This window comes from Empidonax traillii, unplaced genomic scaffold (genome assembly GCF_003031625.1).
Source record: "Empidonax traillii isolate 1590-97213 ecotype Southwest subspecies unplaced genomic scaffold, ASM303162v1 scaffold155:size2260171, whole genome shotgun sequence".
NCBI classification, from domain to species: Eukaryota; Metazoa; Chordata; class Aves; order Passeriformes; family Tyrannidae; genus Empidonax; species Empidonax traillii.
This window is the reverse complement of record NW_020955348.1, coordinates 1,433,390-1,449,193: the sequence shown is the minus strand read 5'-3', so window position 1 is coordinate 1,449,193 and position 15,804 is coordinate 1,433,390. Positions and strand designations below refer to the sequence as shown.

General features: G+C 36.1%; 1 protein-coding gene across 9 annotated transcripts in view; it reads right to left on the bottom strand.

Annotated features, from left to right (window-relative positions):
* Nucleotides 1-15,804, bottom strand: part of ERC2 (ELKS/RAB6-interacting/CAST family member 2) — a 411,704-nt gene that overhangs the window by 322,763 nt on the left and 73,137 nt on the right. The gene's annotated exons all lie outside the window — the stretch shown is intronic.

Below are 15,804 nucleotides of genomic sequence, written 5' to 3'. Positions count from 1 at the left end.
TAATTAACAGCGACCCTGATGAGCCAGCGAGTCCTTTCTGAGCCCCAATACAGCGCTGCTGGTGCTGCTTAAACACCAAAACTTAATCCAGTTGTGTTACTAATTCAAACACTGTTAAGGGTTAAATTTTCTACTGCATTTTCTTCTTAGTTTTTCCTCTGATACCTGAAATAAGCAATCTAAAGACATTATATTCAAATTTGACATTTTAAGGATAATAATTATATAGTGGGTTGACGCAACACCCTCTACAGTAGCAATTACATTTCAGTTTTCACATTTTCATACCGGCTTTTATGCATCTTAATGCACAGGCAAAAGAGAAATGGATTGCATTAGTTAAGACAGACAGTTAACTAATATTTACTGGTCTTTATAAAAATAATAATAATTTTAGAAAAACTGAAGACAGCAGGACTCATCTCATAAAACCGAGTTGTACCTTGGTATGATATATCTCAATAAAAAGCCATGTAACTGCATAGAAAAACGTAAAGGTGTAAAAAAACATTGCCATTTGAGAATCTGGTGATGCTTATTCCCCATCCATAAACCATCTGGAAAGTTTAGTATTAAAAAAACTGAAACAGGACAGATACAGTCCAGTTTCTATTCTTTTGGAGTCCTTCTGCTCCAAAGTCTGGACTGCCATCCTCAGGGTCTTTATCCCTCACTTCTTCCTACCCCAGTGCCCGACATACACATTAGGACTAACCTTATAATCATGAAAAGTACATTTATGCCTGAGGCCAAGAAGCCAAGGTCATTCATCACAAAGGCTGGGTTCAGAGCCTGAGATATTGTGTTCCAACTTATGCCTCTCCTAGCTCATCCTCACAAATTCAGGTGAAGGAGAGGGGGAAAAGGGGCGGAGCAGAAATCATCAAAAAACATAACACTCTTGAGTCCTAATTATCTTTATTCCCATGTCTCAAATCCCTTTTTTTGAATGAAGCAAGCCACCATGTATAGCTTGACAATCAATTGATAGACTATCAAAAATATAATCAACTATGGATTGTGCACATATATTATCCCATACCCCCTCAGCCTATCCTAGCACACTTCTAGGTCTTGCCTACCTTATAACCCACAAGTTTAAAAGTCACGATTTTTTGTATCACAAACTATCAATCAGTTTCTTGTTCCGCTTAGCAGCAAACATATTGCTTATCCATGACTGAGAAACAACTGCTCTTACAGACTGAGTAGTAGGAGTGATTTACTGTATCTTATTAAACTAAAATCCACTGCTAATAAACATCTTCATAAAATATATTCAAAAAACGTGTGGCCTTATATATTAAAGTAACTGAGACAAGTTATTATACCCAAAGCTAAGTAAGTTTGCATGTATTTTTATAAGATTAAATATATTGCATTAAATGTACATACATTTAAACTACCTCTAACAGATAACAACAGTGAACTTCTAATTTTGCTTTTAAGCACTTTTGAAACGCTTTGGCATTTATGCAAAAGTATCTCTGATTGGTCCTTTTTCCTTGTTTTTCTTTTTTTTTAATACAACTAACTCTCCACATTCTAAAAAGAAAGCAAACTTTGCACATCACCTATGCAAGGAATCTCTCAATCACCACCAGCTGTTTGTCTGAGATGAAACCAGTACCTTCACCACACCAAAGCTTTAAAAAATAAGAGTATGCCACAGATTTGTCATACAGTTCTACAAAAGTCATGGAAAAAGAGTTGGCCAGTCATACCACTATCTGATCAGCAAAAATTACAGCTAATTCTAAGACCAGACTTTGCTCCCCAAGGCCACATAAAGTGAGCTGGAATATAAACAGGATTCCACACACTACCCAGGGAGACAAAGCAGAGTTTCCACCCCCTTAGCCAAAGATGAATAGAGTGCCAAAGATGCGTATTCCGAGATGTCTATCATAGCACGAAGCCTTCCTCATAATACTTTTCCTGTTTGCTTTATGAATCAATCTGATGCTGGCTGACTTAAAAGCTTTTCTTCTCTATCCCTGATGGTAAAATGAAGCAGACTTTAGGATTCTGGAGAAGATCAGAAAATTACTCCCACTTTATTATTTTGTGTGGGTTTTCTTCCAATCAGATTCAAATGTTTGGAGGCTCCCAAAAGGCTCAGTTCTTGGATTTATGTTGTTCTATGTTTGCACTTTTTCTTTTGGGGTACCCAAAAGAAAGCAGATTCAGGGATCTGCTTCTGGGGTACTAATTTAAGGATACGCTTCATGTGCACGATACCTTACACTGATTGTTTTACTATCTGAGGTCATCTGGAGGGTTTCAAATTTGCCTGAACAGCTTAAGCAAGAGATATTCTGAAGATTTCATGAAGTCCTCATAGCCTAAGGAAACCAGATTTTTATCCATTACATCATTTCTGGAACGATGCTGTTTTCTCCTTTTCAATTTCTTTTAATAAAAAGCCCAGGGAGCCAAATAAAAAATGAAAAAAAAATTAGAAAGAAAGAAAGAAAGAAAGAAAGAAAGAAAGAAAGAAAGAAAAAAAAAACACATATCAGAGGTAGTTTCTTTTGATACTTATATCCATGACAAACTACTTGTGTCATCACCTTTGCAACCATCAAACCTACACTAATACTCTCTCAGAGATGCACTCATTTATAAAATTACACTTCCATTATATTCCTATATAACATCTGCAATTAACAGTAATTTTAAGTAACTGCTTTGCACATGCAAATTAATATAATTCTGTGTAACAAATACCCACATACAGCATTTCATGGGATGCTTAGTTGTCAAGGTGATTAACACACCCACACAAAGTCGACAGGTAATCAGATCATCTTCTTCACATTAAATTTACTTCAATATTCTTTGCTTTTAGACTAAAATGAGCCTCAACCCAAACTTAGCCTTTGTTTTCTCCTTCCACAATATTAGATTAACATCTTGTACTGGCCTCAGAAGTAACTTCAGCACACAGTTTTACCGCTAACACTAAAAAAGGTCCAAGGAGGAGACATTTCGTACTGTATAACTGGTGGAAGAGTTGTTTTGTTCAAAAATCGATAACATTTCTGTAATTTGTAATAATCTGATAAAATGTAAGGTTTTGGCATTATTGAAAATCTGAACTATATAGCATAATCTGAACCTAATACTAAATATCCAAATAAAAGTGTATTTTTATCCCAGCTTTATTAAAAGACACTTCATCATTTGGTTGCAGGAAAGTCAGGGTGCTGCAAACTGATCCTCCTTTTACTCTGTCTCTGATGTATTTCATTAAGATTCTGAAGACATCAGTGACATGTGTTGTTCTGGTTAGATGAGATTGGGTCAAAACTCTAAAACAAAAAGCTGTAGCAATGCAGTTGATGTAAGTCAAGATTTCACCTTTACATAAAACTGCCTAAAATAGCAGGGCACAAAGTGCTAGAAAGAAAAGGACTATTTCAGAAAAATAGGCAATTTAGAGAGGGCATGAAACCAGCAGTGAGTGTCTGCATTTGAGCTGATAAGCTTCTCCTGAATAAAGAGCTGAAGGAAAATGAAACCATAAACTAGAAGACTTCTAAAAATTAACACAAAACTCAAGATTTCAAAAAACTAAAGACATAATAGGAACACAACCATCAAAATCAAATAACGACTGTAAGAAGAAAGATAAATGATTGAAGATGCCAGCAACTCCACCTAAGGGAACCTAAAAATGGATATGAGAAACCATTGGATCAGTAAATGCAGATTTCTGCACTCACAGGCAAAATGTACAAATCTCTAAATCACAGTGGGCAGTGATAGAGGAGCTGCTGGTTCTCTCAAACACCTCAGAGCTGACCAGTTCCATCCTCCTGGAAAAGAAAGTCTTGGGACTGCCTCTATATGATCAGTTTATCTGAACTTCAAAATTTAAATCAGCAGTGTATTAACAATTCAATCAACCATTTAAGTAAAAGCACAGCCATTACCTGAAGTGTCTAAACAGTAGTGTTTCTTTAGCCAAAAATACCATTACAAAGACTGATCAAATTTTATTTAACCAGTATACTAGAAAAATGTAACATTTAAGAATTAATCTGCTCTTTTCTGTTTTCTAACTCTTCACATTTACCCACAGCCAAAATGGTCTCATAGTAATTTAGATGAAAGGAGGCTTAAGAAATCCTGATCAAACCCTTCATCTTCCTGGAAACCATAAATTGACAACACAAAATTTCTATGTCTGGCTCCAGTGTGTAGGAAAAAGCAGTCTTGTTACTGAAAAGAATTCAAAAAATCATCTTGCCATTGATTGTCTTTTAAAAATTCACTACCACAGGTATTTGAACTCTGTGAGAACCTGTTAAAGAAATTTTGTCAAATCCCAGCAAATTTTATAGTTTGAAGAAATGAAAATGTGGATACAAGGACATGAAGTGAAAAATTACAGGAAGCCATAAGGAGCTGATAGCTATACAAGCTCTGCACTACAGAGAATTCCTCTGGAAATGAGGTGCATTTAAATTTATTTAGTTCTCACAGTTAAGCAAAATGTTCAGATGCATGCCTAATTCTCTCTCCATTTATTATTATTATTATTATTTTAGATAAACAGGCAAATATAAGTTTTGATGAATACAGAAGGAGTTGTGTGAATTAGGCACCACAACCAACCTATAAAAGAAATATCGATGGTCCATCCCTGTGGACAAATCCAGCAATAATCTCGTTGGCCTCGGTGTTACTGTTGAACAATGATTCTGACACCACTCCTGGCCTACATTAAAAAACCTGGAGGTGTAAAGAAGGGTAGGAGAGAGAAAGGAGGAGTTTTTACACATATTAAAGCCACCCCATGGAATCAATAGCCAAAAAAATTCCTTTACAGTGATCGCACTTCCATTTATTCCTAAATTCATGCATGTAAGAAGGTCTTATGCTTTACCATTACCCTTTTATGCCTAAAGAGAGAGTATAAGGAAAAATAACCTGAGCATTAAGAAACTCAGCTTTTCTTTGACTTGTATGTCAAAAACACCTTAAGCAACCACGTGTGTTGTCATACTGGAAGTGTCCTCTGGCAAGAGACCACGTAGAAGATGTTTGGAGTGAAAAGGCGATTGGTGTATGGAGCTTGAAATGCTCGGGGGACAATTTACTTTGTAATTGAAAGCACACAGAACGTTCCCTGAAAGGAGCTACTAGAAGTCCACTTTCACCAGAATTCTTGAACACTGATTTCTTTTCTTTGTAGAAGGAACAAAATGTCTAGAGGATCTTTTTTTTTTTTTTTGCCCAGTATCATTAATCTCTTTTCCTCTTACCAAAATTACCTCTTCAAAATTAGGAAAAATGAAAAGTTACTGCTTCACCCATATCTTCAGAAAAAGAAACCTGACTATAGTTTTTTCCCTTTTCACTGTCCTAATTTTATTTAAGAACCCATAACAAACCCCCTGAGTGCAAGTAAAGGAACTAATATCTTTATTTTCGAGGGGAGTTGATTAGATCAGAAAATAAAAGTTCCAGTTGCCGCTTACACTTCTGCAAAGCATATATACTCTGGAAACATCCTGGCTAAAATACTTTGCAGTGCATATGAAGCTTTAAAACTGCATGGAAAAGCATGCCAATTTTTTTTAAACTAAATGTTTAAATAGACATTTATTAATAACCCAGCTGCACTAAAAGAAGTCACTTAATTTGCAGTAAGACACATGAATGAAACATTGTTGGGAGGTATAAACCAAGATTTTTGGCTTTTATTTTTGGGTGTGGGGATTTTTTTTTTAGAAGATTATCTTCTATGAAAATCACATCTTCAAATTCTTATAATGTAAAATCCTAATAGTGACAAATCCCTAGTGTAATCCATAGTGTTTAAAAAACCCTTATCCAACAAATCCACGATTTATTTCCACTTCTTCCCTCCCATTTAGAAGCCTGAACACACAAAGAAATTTTTTGTAAGGTTGCAAAAGAAAGCAATATCACATCAGTTTTACAGTAAGTGTAACACTAACCATGGAGTAATAATGGAATTCCACCTTAGGGTGTAACTAAGAATAGACTTCCCTAGTTCCTGCCATCAAAAGCATACAGGCAAAGCTTAAAAGGGTAAAGTCACAGCAAAGATTCCCAAATACGTTCCTAAAATTCAGAACACACAAGAGATGCTGCTGGGGTTCAGCTCCACTCTTCAGAAATAATCAAAAAGAAACAAAAACCATTTAAATTTGTCCAGTACTGTGAGATAGGATGTTTCCAGCAGTCTCAACATATAGTGCTTGTGGTACTTCTGTAGGTCAGTTCACCTAAATAGAGGAAAACAGTTTTCCAGTAGTTCTTCCCATATTCATGTAATTAACCTCCAGCTACTTTCCTCAAACAAGCTGAAACAGAAGAGTTCTGTTCTAGAAAAGCAAGAAGACAAAGGCTGATACCCCGTTTAGTGCTTTCCCCACTGTCCAACCTACACACATACCCAGTGATATTTTTTTAATTCCTAGCCTGCAGCAGTGCTCCTCTTCAGCCTGAATGAAAAAACAATTTAAATTCTTAAATTAAGAATTTAATTTCTAAATGGAAGAAAAATAGCACTGCCAAACCCAGAGTCACACTCGACAAATCAGAGCCAAAAGTACTACACATTTCACACACTTGCTGGACAGGTCTCCTAAGTTCACTGAGGAATGCATCAGCTGCTGTTAATATACACACAACTTCAGACATGCTGCTCACTTTTTCTGTAGAAATCCGTTTTATAGAGTTAGCACTGATAAACATCAATCCTAGCATCAAATCAAAATATAAAGCATCAATCACTGCACAAAACATTCCCTATGTGAGGCACATCCCCACACTGCAGTAACACTTCAAACTGATTTGCACAGGACTTCATTAATTTTGAAAAGCATAGTTTCATAGGTATACCTACAAACATCCATGCTTGCTATTAATAGATACACTGCTTTCTTATTACCTTTCTAGCCTGCCTTTTTTTTGTATGCCTTATGGTGTCTTTCCTGTTCACACAGACTCAGTGAAATCACTAGCTGAAATAATTTATGGCTTTGATTTTCAGTTCCCTAATTGCCCAGGAAGTGCTTTTCTAAACATGGGCGAGTTTTACTTACATGCATTTCAAATTAGTGCTGGTTTAGGTTATTTAGTATTTAAACATCAGGCCTTAATCAGCAAAGCCAAAAAACACCAGAGTTAATAAGACTCTGAACGCGGAAGTTCCTTAGGATTTTAGTAGCAATTTTTATAAATGCAAAAAAGTTCTGTGGTGATACTTGTGGTGTCCCTCAGAGGCCCATGTTGAGACCAACACTCAGTTAACAAAATTATCTCCCCTAGACATTCAGAGAATTACATTCCTTAGTGTTCTGTATGGCTGTTAGGTTATACAAATATATGACAGAGAGGGACATAAGACATGGGCAATTTTTCATGTAATTTGGGTGCTGGGTCTCCTTTGTCAGGTTGGCATTTTGGTTGGTTTGTTTTGTGGTTTTTTGTTTGTTTTTTTTTAAAAAGGCTTGTAAGAAGCATTGAAACAAATATCTTTTAAAAAACCTATGTCTAAAGCCATCAGAATTTTTCACTCTTTTTCAAAACAAACAAATAAAATGCAACTCTGAAGTTTAAAGTAATTATCACACTCTTTTACCTAAAGCTAAATTTTATGCTTGCCAAAAGAACCCCATTAAAAACAACAGCAACAAACAAACAAAAATATTTTGCATTGACCTTTAAAAAAAGAAAAAAATCCTGGTTTTGGATGTGCCAGAAACTGGAATTCAGAGCATTCACCAATTCAACACAGCTCTGCCTGGAAGTTGAGATAAGCCAACCAAGTCAATCTTTCTCAGCAGGGAAGAGGTAGGGGACAATGTCTAAACATTTGAGAATACAGAACGCTCATTTCACTCAAACTCATATTCTGCAGATGGGCCCGAACCCATCATTACAGGAATATACTAAAATCAGAAAAATAGAGTTGATTGTATATGAGAATATTGAAGTGAGGCAAACACCACCAATGACATCCACAACAGCCTTGTTGGTTACCACGTGCTACCACAACTACAGAAAAGAACCATTCAAGTCACAGTAAACCACCTGCACAGGTAGCTGTCATCAGCCAGCTGAATATTTATCATTCTGTAAAGTTTGTCAAGAGTGTGTTAGACTGAAGCTCAAACATCAGCTCACAATAATTTTTAAAAATAAAATAAATAAATAAATAAATTTTAAATTAAAAAAAAAAGAGGGAGAAAAGAGGGAGAAAAATCCACTTAGCACCTGCTCCAGTTCTTTTCCCATTGCCTGGGAAACGAAGTGTTGCTTGGTAACTTGAATCCATCTGTTCATATTTCCTCTTACAGTCTTCCTTTTTTATCAGAACAAAAAAAACCCACCCCTTAGCTGAAAATATGATCAAAAAAAAAGAAAACTTTTCTCACTGCATAAAAGATGCTACAGACCCTTATCTGTTTCAAAATTATGACAGAGTGAGAAATGTCTGATAGGCTCTTCAAAACAACACCTCTTGCCATCACAGATCTTTTTTTTTTCTTAAAGAAAGGGAAAATTAACTATTTATTTTATTCCTTTTTCTTAGGGAAGGAACAAGACACCACTTCCTCACACAGCTGAGAGCTTTGCTGTGTCTGTGTGCTGACATGAATAACTATAGCCCAAGAAGGCTAAGGTTCACAATCTACTTAACTGTGCATCAGTACTTAAAATAAAGGTTGAAAGAACAGATATCGAAAAAAAATCAAAATAATCTCCTCTGAAATTGCTGCAATTATCTCTTGTGATTAAAAAAAACACCCTACAGGAGAATTTTCCAAACTTTGTCAATCCACGTGAAGATGTTCACACAGAATAAGACTTTAAAGGAGACAAATGGAGAAAAAGTACATGGTGATGTAGGATACTTAAATCTATACAGGAGATATTACCACAGGATTTTTAAAAAATCCCACCATGTTACAAGTAGAAGCCGTAGAATGACAAACCACAACTACCCATGCTGTCCATTGTTCACATTTCTAGGTACTAAACTTACCTCAGTGTCAGCATAGGGTTTGCTTTGTTTTAATAACTTTTGGGGCCAGCTTTGCAGAAGGCCTGAATACAGCAGGTACAAATTCAACAAATAAAAGTACTTTAATAATAAAAATTATTAAAAATTACACATTGTATATTACCTGATTTCTACATCTATGTTTTCAAACTCAAAAACTTGGAATTACTGCTACTTTAAACACTTTACGTAATCTTTGTTTCAAAATAGTGGCAGAATCAGCTCAAGGCTTCTCAGAGTAACACTCTGTTTTAGGAGATCTCTATGAAGAAAAAAGGTTTAATGCTCTCTTCTGCTCTTACCCAGGCTACATTTCCTCAAAAGAACTCATTTTCTCTTTTATGTGGAACACAGAACAATGTAATGCTTATGTCCAGTCCAGAATTCTGTAGTTTAATTAAACCCTTGTGTCCATTAAACTATACCTCTTCTTACAACCACCTTTAAAAAAAAAAAAAGTCTTCCTGGAGTAAAATTTGCAAAAGCTAACATTTTTTACTACTCTTTCTTCTGCAATGCTTTATACCTAAATATCCAACTTCCTAATATGCAAAGTATTTGGCTACAAAGTAAAGAACTGCAACAGTGGGGTTTACTACAGTTAGCTTGAAAAGAATCAGATCAGAAATAAATTGATTGGTTTGGAAAGAGACTTTTCAAGTACAGTACAGTCTTAGAGTAAAACATGTGAGATTCTGATGGGAAAGATCAAATCAAAGATGTCAAAATGCTTGCAAGAACAGCACCACCATCTAGGTACAAAGACTTCTAAGTGAAAACATTATTAGGGCATATTTTGTTGAGAAACTTTTTCAAAGTGTTGTCTGTGGAATCAGAAAAGTATGATAAAAGTAGCTGATGACCCTTCTTAAATGTAAACTAGTGGAAGGAAGTAACAATTATGTGTACACAGTAAAGTCCTGATCATAGTTTCTGCCTTTATCCTATTAACTGCTCTGTTCCTTATAGATCTGTTTCTGCTCATCAGTTGGCTGCATATGTATATTCATGAGATCTCTGTCCCTCAGATGAACTGAAAAATATGTAAAAAGCAGATGGGTTACAGCCTGGAAAAGCCTCAGCTTAGACTTTTTTCCTTTGGACTTCCAGTCCAGTTCAGTAAGATCCATCTATAAATCAAGACAAAAATGCTTTCCAAATACCAAGTCACCACTTAACATTGACTAGATCCAGCTACAACATGATTTAGTAATCTGAAGTCATTTTCCCCACAGTTTCTACACACCCACAGTACAGACCTTCCCCCTTGCAAGATTTGCAGATATTGATCCCAAGCATTATTAAACAGACACTTACATGGACCTCTACCTACCTGTACACATTTCATGCAATGTTAAGCATAGACAGCACAACCCCAGTTGTTACACCACAAAATGAGCTCTTCTAATCATCAAAAGGGGTGAACTTCCCACTATATGTCAGAAATCAGAACAATTTATTCAGTCTCTTCCTTTGTGCCTACTGGACAGTTGTGCCCCTCTGCACAGCACTACCACTTCCCTGAGCAACCTGCAGCTCACCACTAGCGACATGACCAGAGGCACATCTGTTTTATGAGTCAAAATACGGACATTTCCTGTACCTAAGCGGGTACATCCTGTCCCTGAGTCATTCCAACAGCATTGTGATTGTCCATTAAATCTAGTTCTTCTTTTAAGGTGTGAAGGTAGGTTGGCACACACATGCAGTGTTTCACACGGAGCTACATCATCAGCCCAGTCAGTCTCACTCAGGTGCCGTTTCCTTCTCGAGACAGTGAAAGACAATTTATGGACAGTCCATTAGGGACACCTGATGTGCCAAGAGAAATCAGAAGCCACACTTTTTAGAATCCAGTGGAGTCAGGGAAGTCTGGCATGACAGGAGGCTCAGCTGTGCTACACTAATCACTCTGCAACATCTACCTATGTTCCATTCCTGCTCTCACCCTCGGGTACAGAGAAAAGGCAGTGAAAAGGATGCCCTAGATGGTTTCCCCTTACCACAGAACTGAGATTCATTGTCAACTGAGAAAGTAAGCAAGTTATTTTTGGATTATTGGCCAACACCAAAATTACTTAGCCACAGAATGGTTATTAATTGCCATGTACACCTTAACATGACAGCTGATTGAGGTTTTTATTTATATGAGTTAGATGAACACATCTAACTCATTTTTATGAAAATATTTCTGACCTGGAGAAAGTCTTGTTATGCCATTTTGATTAAATTAGGTCATTTTGGTTTTAATTGCCATGACAGGTAAATGTCAGCCATCTCATTAGTGAACACAGATTTGCAGAACATATTAAAAGAATCTTGTTAAAGTCATCTCAATGAGCTGATTCTTCAACATGTCTTATACTAAAAGCACATGTTATGTAGTACATTTTCTAGCTAAAATTCCACTTCAGAATGCTTTTTAACCTCCACAAATGAGCCAAAACTGTAAAATACTTGCAGCATAAATGAGAAAGGATATACAATACATGGTGCTATAAGTAAAATGACCAGTAAAACTGCTGATCTTATTTCTACAGTCTAACTACATGAAAAAGACCAGTTTTGTACAACTATGAAACTACCTTCAGTTTGACAAGGAAATCTGCAACAGCACAGGTTGGCAGAAGAATCCACAGTGTTACCATGGAGATCTGATTTGTAGAGTCTCACTTCAAAAGAGCAATTATCTTGGGGAAAACACAGTATGTTGCTAAGAATCCTTAATCATAACAAGAAAAGCAAATCTAAAAAAAATTCCTGATCTCTGTTTAGCACTTAATGAATGCATTAACTTCACAGTCTATACTATTAATAAAATTCACATAATAAAAATCTGTAGATAAGCATACACCAAACTGATTCTTTTCGTAATATTCTATGACCTAAAACTCAAATAGAAAACAGAGTAAAATGTAGATATGCATGATAACGAAGGAGAACCCCCCCTTTTACTGCCTTTTTGTTACAAAGTAGTTTCAAAGTATAACACATCTCATTGACGTTAATAACGTATTTGTAAAGCTCTCTGAAATAGCTCAGCAAAAATTGCTAAACAAGTGAAAATGACAGAGATGGAACAAAATTTCACTCGGTAGTTCCTTTACACCACTCATTGCCAAGTCTCCACTTTAAGACCACTATATTTGAGAGAATGAAATTATTTATTTCATCATTTTGTCTTAAGCCCACCTATTAGAACATTAATAACTCACTGATTATCAACAGAAAATTGTTGCTGATGTAAGTGCATAGTACTCACTGAACATGCCAAATCTTCAGTCTAGGTGTAAACAACATTCATATATGTTCCATATTTTTAATTAGCTGTTTAATCTATATTTAGAAGCTCTCGGTGAGTACAGAATGTACAACATTGTCACTAAATGACAAAAAAAAAATCTAGTAAGTAATCTAGCAATTCTATGAATTCACAGATTTTCCTTCACTGAAATATAGCAGTAGTCTGATAACAGCTATTAGCCAAGCTCTGCTGACATCAGATAACAAAGCCTGGACATAAAGACATTTTGGCATAAGTTAATTCAAAACAAAGAGTTATAAATAGTTTAAGGGTTAAAAGCTATAAGATGTAGGCTAACTGTACAAAGACAACAAAAACTGGGTAGAGTAAGAACTGAAATCTAGAGAATATAAAAAATTACCCGGTGGAACCTTGCCAACTACATAACTCTGTTGACATATTACAGAAACAATTTATTTCATAGTTTACTTACTCCATTGCTTCTTGGTTAAATGCAATCTAGTTATTTACAGCTCTCTGTGGACTCTCACAGTAGAGCCCAGTAGATTTTCTAGGCCTCCATGTCTTACCACATAGCCTCCATTTTCAAAATCACTTCTTTACATATCCTGTCAATTGATGGACTTATCCCACAAAGTCAAAAATCCTTGGCATCAACCCCTTACCTAACAGAAATCTCCTCAGTGGCAGGTCCACAGTCGGTACCTCAGCATGCTAAAAGCTCCCTTTACATGCATTATTCATTCTCTCTCTGGATATTGCTGTGTGCCATTATTCAGAAAACTGAATTTCAAGGTTGAACTTCTGTGGTCAGTAGAGCTCCTTGAACCAATGGTTTGACTCTTTCCTTATTCACATCAGCAGAAGTGCAATACTAGTTAATGACATCACTCTGCAGCAAAGCCACTGCAGATTAAAATCATACACGAGCCTGTTCACCAAAACAGAATGGAAAAATATACTATGAGGGTCTTACCATATTTGGAGGCAATAAAAAGGAAACGGATATAACATTTTCATTTAGTAGTAAATGCCAACAGTAGAACATTATTATAAGTTAGATCTCCTACAGCACTTGTCTCTCTCAGTACTCAAGTCTTCCCCACCCCATATCTCTAAGTTTTGGAAGTGTATCTTTCTATGAAAAATGTAACACCAAAGTTTCTTTGCACTTGTAATAAAAACATACTTAAAAATAACTACGTTTTATATACTTTTATTGTAAGCTCTTCATCTTATTGCACTTTCGTATGACAGCATTTTCTTTAGAACAGTTTACAACATCAGGAAACATTTTTATAGAAAAAAAGAACGAGTGCAGTGCAATCCTTCTTTCTGCAGGCGGCTTCTGATCCTCCTTCAGTTCACATTCTCTACAAGCAAAACGGCGGCACGCTGGATGATCTCATCATGGCACGATGATCTAAGAGAAACAACAGTACAATGGTGGTTTAATTTATGTTTTTTCTACAGAGAATTAGGTAAAATGATTGTGATCATTCATACGTATCGTGCAGCATTCTAAGACGCAGCTACTATATAGTCCTCCTATTAAATGGGCAGAATTACAAGCCAAGGAACTGCATCATTACCTGGCTCAATTTAGTCTTTCCAGCTGGGATCATCCATTTCTGAACCTTCTATGCAATTCATCTCCTAGCAGATGTTTAGTATCTGCAAGACAGGAAAAGGGAAAAAGAACCCTAAATTGATTTGTAGTTGATATCATTATCCAACCCCTTAAAACAAAAGGTAAACAGAGAAATTAAAATATAATGATTAAGTAAAATTGAATTGAAAAATTAGAAAAACAAAATGTTCCCAGGTACATGCACAAATTGTTAGCTCTGTGACCACAAACATAAATACAAATGTGACTGACAAATGATTCATTCACTACAGCAAACTTACCACAGAAAGGCTTGTAGGACTTCTGTGGTTCACCGGCAGAAATGGGCCAACCTGAAGGCCCCCCTTTAGTTCTTCTGCTACACCCTGATGATCTCCCCATCTGCAGGTGTGTGCATACAGAACAGTCCCTATGTACAGAATAAGGACCATTTTATGGGGTTCTTTTGAATCAATCAGTGATTGTTTCGCAAAATGAGAAATGGTCAAGTCAGTGAGGGTTCTCTGGCTCAGGAAATAGAACTAAACATGGCTCAAAATTTCACTTAACATGTTGTTTCTCCTTCAGTTCAGGAGAACTGAATCACTGAATCTCAATATCTTTATCTCCTATTTCTTAGAGCAGTATCAATGCTACAAAATTTCTGTTACAACAGAAACACTTCTTGGAAATTCAACTCAATTATCATAGCTTATCTGGTTTTAATTAGGTTGTAATGATCTATGTGCAATAAAAAATACTTTATAAGTTAGAACTAAAGATAAGGCTTAAGACATCTGGGTTTTGCTTATGCGTTGCCTCTGAATTTCAGGGGATGGGAGAGTTAAGTGCTGAGTTTGGTTGTTTTCCTTTCAAAAATTACAATTCATATGAATTATTTTTACCTTATATTACTCCACACTCTCTAGCCCTACTCATGAGGTAGTTTTTTTCTGATACTTAGTTATATATGTTTCCAAGAATTGCACACTAAAGGTTCTGGGCACAGTGTTTAAATGAACATCAGCATGGGGTTTCAGTTATACTCAATTACCATCATCTAAATATAGATGTTTATATCCATAATTGGTTGTTAATCATTATTTACCTATACTCATCTAAATTGTGAAAGTTTACTTTACCTACAGATACTAGCTAAAGAAAAATCAGGCTCTTACTCCTAATATTAGATCAGCTCTGTAAGGGTATTAAATATGGACTAAGGTGACAGTAGACCAGAACTTTCAAGCTTGAGTGAGAAGGGACACTGCCTCAGTGTCAGACCTAAACAACAGGGGAAGAACAACTCAGACAGCAGTAGGAAACGGAAAGAGAAGGCAAATTATTTTGCAGATAACACAACTTAGGCAAATAACCTCATGGGCTTCTCTTACAGGTCACAAAGACCTGTGACCCTTCAGAACCCGAGAAACTCATATCTGAACCAAATGTTCTGAATATTCTCATGGCTGACAAGTGGGATATTTATTAAGTAAGTCTTTCAGAGGTTTAGTTGTAATTAAATTTCAGTCTCTCACACATACTCAGAATAAAACATTTGCATGAAAACCTCTTTGCGCCAGAGGATGGAACTGCAAACGTCTATCACTTCCTTTCTCCGTGTGTTCAGGAGAGCCTCTACTACTGCCAGCACTAAGATACAAAGGATCTTCCTCAAAACAAAAGTATATCTGAATGACAGAACACTCCTTCTCTTCCTCTTGGAACTCCTTTTAATAAAGATGTTCAGAGTGTATCGTGCCTGCTCCTTCCTTTCTTGAGCAACTAAAAGGCACACGACTGACTGCCTCTGCTGAGACTGAAGATCTTCAAACACTCCTCTGGGAAAAACAACATTTCCATGACTGCAGAACTTCTGTC